Source organism: Coptis chinensis, chromosome 9, assembly GCF_015680905.1.
Source record: "Coptis chinensis isolate HL-2020 chromosome 9, ASM1568090v1, whole genome shotgun sequence".
Taxonomy (NCBI): Eukaryota; Viridiplantae; Streptophyta; class Magnoliopsida; order Ranunculales; family Ranunculaceae; genus Coptis; species Coptis chinensis.
In genome coordinates, this window is record NC_141464.1 from 53,452,380 (window position 1) to 53,459,375 (window position 6,996).

Consider the following 6,996-nt stretch of genomic DNA (forward strand, 5'->3'; position numbering starts at 1 on the left):
GCTGGAAAAACAAAATCAAATGATGCAACAAACAGTTCAAATGATGCAGTCTTTATGCCAAAAGGTTATTGACTTGTCTCCTAGCCCCATTAATAACCAAAACGGCATGTTACCAGGTCAAGCAATGCATAATTATAGTCAGATACTCGAGACTTTATTTAATATATATTAACATGTCGCTTACCATATATCAACAACCGAAATAGTTGTGGGTCTTTCCATAAATAATTAGCACGGAAAACACCCCCAAACATAATCAAACACCAAGACTTTCCACGACGTGGCTTAGCGGAATAAGAGTGAAGTTGGATGGACCTAGAACCTAATCGAGCATGCAGTTTCTTCTTTTTCCTCCAACAAAAGGGTCTCCAAGTGAATGACCATGAAAAAAAGAATGGTTGTGGAAAATACTTGGAATATGGATAATTATAAGAAGGAAGGGATGAATGAGAACGTGGGTTTAGTATAAAACTCATTGAAAGGGTATGGTTGTACTGTCTCACATCTGAAAATGAAGGGATCGGGTCCTTGGGTATTATTTCCATATTATGAGGGTTTAGAAAATCATGAAGCGCAGGAGAAGCAAGAAGGTCAAGTGCAAACTCAAGGTTCCTTTGAAAAGGTGGAGGGCAGGGAACATTGGTGATTGAAGGTGAATGAGTGACATGAGGATGTTACGTGGGTGAATGGTGCTTAGCTAGTGTTCTTAGTTCTATATCATCAGAGGGCTTGAGATATGCAAGACATTCCTCAATAAGTGGGTCAGAAGAATTACTGGTATAGAGGGTGAAAAATCCTTCTTCCATTATGGCGTCAAGGGATGAATGGATGTCAATAGGAGGGGACTCGTGAGGTGGCGAAGAAGGGTTGCAAAAGAGTCGAAGGAAATTTTCCTCGATTTCATCTATGTCTAGGGAGTCGAAATTGTGATCTTTGTCTTCTTTTATAAGAGGTGCATCTACTAGTGTGGTGACGAAAGCGTCGGCCACACTAATGTGAGATACAAAACTCTCAATAGACTCTACTTCTCCTTCTACATGCAAACCTAGTTGTCCCTGCTTGAGTCTAAACATTTTAACTTCTATAGAAAGATTTCCAAAGGAGAGAGTCATTGAGCCATCCCGGCAATTGATTTGGGCATTGGCGGTTACCAAGAAAGGTCACCCTAAGATGATGGGAATAGAATCATGAGCAACTTCTGTGTCAAGAATAACAAAGTCAGTTGGATAGTAAAAGTCTTGAACTTTAACGAGAATGTTTTCAACTACGCCCTTGGGTTATTTAATAGAACGATCGGCTAACTGCAAAGTCATTTTAGTTGGTTTAAGTTCATGGAGACCTAGCTGTTTATATAAATAAAATGGGAGTAAGTTAACACTCGCCCCCAGGTCTAATAGTGCAGTTGTTATGAAGTAATCTCCCAAGGTGCATTGTACAGTAGGACAACCTGGGTCCTTGTACTTAACGATTCTATTATGTTCAGATAAGGAAGGATATTATTTAGTTAAGAAGGCTTCGTTGGGCATGTTGGTTTTCCTCTTCTTGGTGCACAACTGTTTTAGAAACTTAGCGTGTCTAGGTAGAATTTTTATAGCATCTAGAAAAGGTAGGTTTATAGTCAGAGTTTTAAATACTTCCCTAATCTCATCAAAATTATCGTCCTTTTTAGACACAACTAGTCTCTGGAGATACAGTGGTTTATCTCTATATTTAGCATAAGGGTTAACAATATTATTAACCTTGTCTTTATCTAGCCACTTTCCATCTAGGTTTCCATATTAGAACCTCTATAGGTGTAGGATCTTCAATTTCTATTATGGGTTATTGTAAGGTTGTCCATTTTGTATGTGGGTTTACTGGAACTTCCACAGTTGTAGGATATTCAGTTTCTATTACAGTATTTGGTATGGCATCATTCTCAGCTTCCGTTTGTGGGCGATCTTCAAGCATAGTCACTTTGTTATCAACTACTCTACCTGAACGAAGGGTAGTAGCTTCCTATAGTTCCCCTTGGTTTATATTACCATTACATTGAATACTGTTTACTTCAAAGGTGGTGTTTGTTGGATCTTGAGGAAGATGTCTACATGTACCATCCAGAGGATTTTGAGGTCAAAGACAAGGAGCATTTGGTATGTAAACTGAGAAAGAGTTTGTATGGTTTGAAGCAAGCACCGAGACAATAGTACATGAAGTTTGAGTTCTTTATGGTGAAGCATGGTTACAAGAAGTCTACTTTCGATCATTGTGTGTTTGTTCAGAAGTTTCCATATGGGGATTTCATAGTGCTCTTGTTGTATGATATGTTGATAGTTGGCCAAAACATCAACAAGATATCTAAGTTGAAAAAGACTTGAGTAAGTCCTTTGAGATGAAGGACTTGGGTCAAGCAAATTAAGCAGATACTTGGTATGCGGATCACTCGTGACAGAAATACTGGGAAATTATGGCTTTCTCAAGAAAGCTATACTGAGAATGTGTTGAAGAGATTCAACATGGATCAAGCAAAGGCGGTGAGTTGTCCGCTTGGTGGCCAATACCACATGACCAAAGGTAAGTGTCCAAAGGGTGAGCATGAGAAGAAAGAAATGCAAAAGATTCCTTATGCATCCGCAGTAGACAGCTTGATATATGCAATGGTGTGTACAAGAGCGGATATTACTTTTGTAGTTGGTGTTGTAAGCCGATTTCTGTCAAATCTAGGTAAAAAGTATTGGGAAAGTGTTAAGTGGATATTGAGATATCTCAAGGGCACTTCCAAGGCATGTTTATGTTTTGGTCGGAGTAAGACCTTACCTGAAGGCTATACAGATGCAGACATGGCAGGTGCTGCCGACTCGATGAAGTCCACTTCCGGCTATCTGTTTATATTTATAGGGGGAGTAGTTTCTTGGCAATCAATGTTGCAAAAGTGTGTTGCCATCTCCACTACAAAAGCCAAATATATTGCAACCATTAAGTGTGGCAAAGAGATGCTATGGATGAAGAGGTTCTTCAATGAACTAGGGCTAAGCAGAAACAGTTTGCAGTTCTTTGCGATAGTCAGAGCGCCATCCATTTCAGCAAAAATCTGAGTTTTTATTTTAGATCTAAGCACATACATGTGAGTTATCATTGGATTAGAGAAGTTCTCAAGGAGAAGTGATTGTGCATTGAGAAGATCCATACCGACAAGAATGGGTCGGATATGATGAGCAAAGTTTTGCCGAAGGGCAAGTTTGATGTTTCTTGCGCTATTGTCGGATTGGTAGCACACTCCTCCTATTGATTTGGTAATGCATGGAGTTATCCCCCCTCATGTCTCTCCGGAGGAGATTGTTGGGTGTCCATTACCAGAAGCCCAAGCTCAAGCCCAAACCCGACAAAGTTAGTGGTAGCTTACCAATGTGGGACTATCACATAAACATAAAGTAAGATGGAACACGCATTGTTTTACTTCTCCACTTTGTATACACAAGTAGTATGAAATACACGAAGCAGAATTCCAACAATCCCCCACTATTTCAAAATACTTATAATCCCCCACTATTTTGGAATAGAATATGACAAAAGGGTTAACGAAGTTCCAGAGAGAATCGAAATTACAGTGCATAAAATACTGGTGCCTTACAAGCTTGAACAAGTCATAGGGCAACAAATCATATCTCACGTGAAAGTGGTAGAGTAAAATCTTTGAACCAACATTCCCTTGTAGCGAGATAGAGGACATACACCCACACTGCTCTTTCATTTTATTGCTTGTTCTGCAGTGTTGCGCATTTTGGCCCTGCGCTACCTGTGTTACATGAATGATCTAGAATACTTGCCCAAATATCCATAAGAACCGACCCAATTCTACATTCACATGAGTGGATTTCCATCAGGTGTACATTGCAGTTTAAATACACCACCTTATTAAAATATGGGTTATGGAATCCAATAAGAGTTAAAGAACTCATCCTTACTCACTACAATTCTAGTTGTACAAAGTATACTACAATGCCATCTCACCATAGGGTGGGACATCTTATAAATAAATAAGACGATAGTACTGCAGGATGACGAAGTGACTTGTTTTTCCCTTTGAACCTACTTTATGGGATATCCAATCACATAGGTAGGGTTGCCATCAATGTCGCCCTATATATGGGCATACGTTCCATCCCCCTCAACGTATAACCACTTGCCTCCAAATAAGTGGTGCGGTCAGACATGTGACCAAACTAAGTCCGACCTAACATAATCTCTAGCAGCTGCTTGATTAAGTTATATCTCAAACTTATATGTATACTTTTCGCATTGCACATATTTCTTTATGTCTTAGCTATTGTAATGAGATAGTTGCAAAACATATATACATTAGGAGGATGTTTATCATATATGAGCTCAAGTAAGATAGAATATCATATCAACAATACCTCAAGTGCAACCACAACATCTAATGGCTCAACCTATTAGTGTCTTCAACTAGAAAAAATTTACCAATAAACTATCATCAAGTTTTTTTTTTGCTTGGTAAATAGAAATTATATTAAAAAAAGGAAAAATTACAAAATTGTGTGGTTTGGACATATAGTCCAACCATAATCGAGCTAGGTACATTGAAATGACTTTTACATGATTTCGTACCTCACTTCACAAATAATATCTAAAGAAAATCTGGAAAGGAGATTCCCAATATATTAGCCAAGGTGGTTTGCCCTCATAAATTTGGGATTCATTCAACTGGAGGGTTACTCCAGTTTTGGCGATGACATCTGGAGAAAAATTGCCCTCTCTAAAAATCAAAGTGAAAAAAATAGCCTGAATTTTGGTACAAGTATTCCTCCATCTTGGCTACAAGTCCCATGGTAAGCTCCCACTATTGTAAGCTTTGATTGCCGATTCAGAATCAGATTCAATCCATAACCATAACCATCTCCTACTAATAGCAAGCTCTATGCCTTCAATGATAGCCAGACATTCAGCCCTAAAATTAGATCCAATCCCGATATTTTTGCATAGTACAGCTTAAAAACACCTTCAGAATCTCTGAAAGTAACACCAATACCAAACGGGCATGTATATCCAAAAGCAACGCCATTGGTATTTAACTTCATAAAAGTTAGTTCTGGTGGCACCCATGTACATTGTTTAGTCGTGGGCGCATCTCTCGGCCTATTTGTTAAGTTCCATGCTCTCATAGTAGCCATATCTCTATAGGAAGAGTTGTTGCTTGCTTGGGATAGATGAGAGGTGGTGAAGATGTGATACTAGATCGAGTGCTTACATTCGTTGAGATTTGGCTTATTTTCGTAAAAGTTGATCTGGTTTCTGTGTTTCCATAGAACCACCATGCCACCAATGAGAGTTGCATTCCATAAGTGTTTAAGTCTGGAGCTCTAAAGCTTGGAAATTTTAGACGCCTGCGAGAAGGATCGAAGAAGAGTCTGATAGACTTTAAACTTAGCTACAGTCCACTTCCATATACTCTGAGATAATTGGCATTCCCACATGATGTGTTTTAAAGTTTCACAATGCTGTCCACATAGCCTGCATATAGAAACTAGATGAACACCTTTCTTTTGAATGACTTCATCTGTAGCCGTACACCCCTTAAGGATTTTCCAGGCGGTAGCAGCCCATCTTGGATGTATATGGGAGTTCCACACATGCTTGTGCCAGGCAATAGTGGTTCCATGTTTTATGATAGTTTCATGGGCTGATTTGCAAGAGAAGGATCCCTTAAGATCAGGGCACCATACCAAGTAATCGAGAGGTTGTGAGATGTCTCGAAGAACCCCCGTCATGTTTAGACCAGTAGAACAGAAGATAGACGAGAGAGGCATCGGTATGACCCTATCATTATCAATCAACAAAGAACTCACCTTGGCAGTGCATCCCCTTAGGTTATGGGAGCTAAGGTTTAAAAACGATTTAATCGAAGATGGTTGGAACCAATTGTCCCTCCACAAATCAATCTTTTCACCGTTACCCACCACCCATTGGCTTCTAGGAATAATCTCATAAAGTGCCGCCTTAATGCCACCCCAAACAGAGGACATTTTGTAGTACTCTATGAGGTCACCCCGATTGTTTCTGTACTTATGCTACATAAATGCTGCAAAATCGTCTGATTCACTTAAGAACTTCCAGGCTAGCCTCATCAACATTGCTTTATTGATGTCTCTTAATCGCCTAATTCCAAGTCCACCTTCAGAGTAGGGCTTGAAGACTTTATCCCAGCTAACAGTCGTTGCTCTTTTTTTGAATGCATCCCCAGTCCAAAGAAAATTTTGGATACATGTCTCTGCTTCTTTGATCAACCGAGATGGCCATTTGTATATGGGAATGTTATTGATGACAGACTTGATCAAAATGCATTTTCCCTAGAAAGACAACATACGACCCTTCCAACTAGAGCGCTTCTTCTTTATCTTATCTAGAATAGGATAGATAATGGAATTAGTGACTCTTCCCTGGGTTAAGGGACTCCAAGGTATTTTTCTGGTAAAAGGCCCTCAGAGATATCAAGTTCTTGCATAGTTCTAACCTTTTTGAGATGAGAGAAAGCACCAAAGAAAATCTTGCATTTCGCTTTATTAATGAATTGGCCAGAGGAATCTTGATATCTCTCAAGAAGAGAATTGAGATGACGGATACATCTAATATGACCATTTGTGAAAATTATAATATCGTCAACAAAGAGCAAGTGGTTAGCTAGGAGCTGGACATCCTCTCTGAGATACCATAGGCTTGAGCATTTTCTTTACTATGAGATCAGTTAAGCCTCTGCTCAAAACGTCTTCAACAATTGCAAAAATGAGAGGGGAGAAAGGGTCACCCTATTTCAAACCTCTCTCCATATGAAAGAAACCAACCGGTCCTCCATTTACCATAATTGAGATTTGTGCCAAGTGAAAGATAGAGTGAAGACACTGCATCCATCCTTGTGAGAAACCCAAAGCAGTCAAGACTTTAAAAGGATATTCCCAGGACATGGTATCATAGGCTTGAGAAATATCGACTTTCATAGCA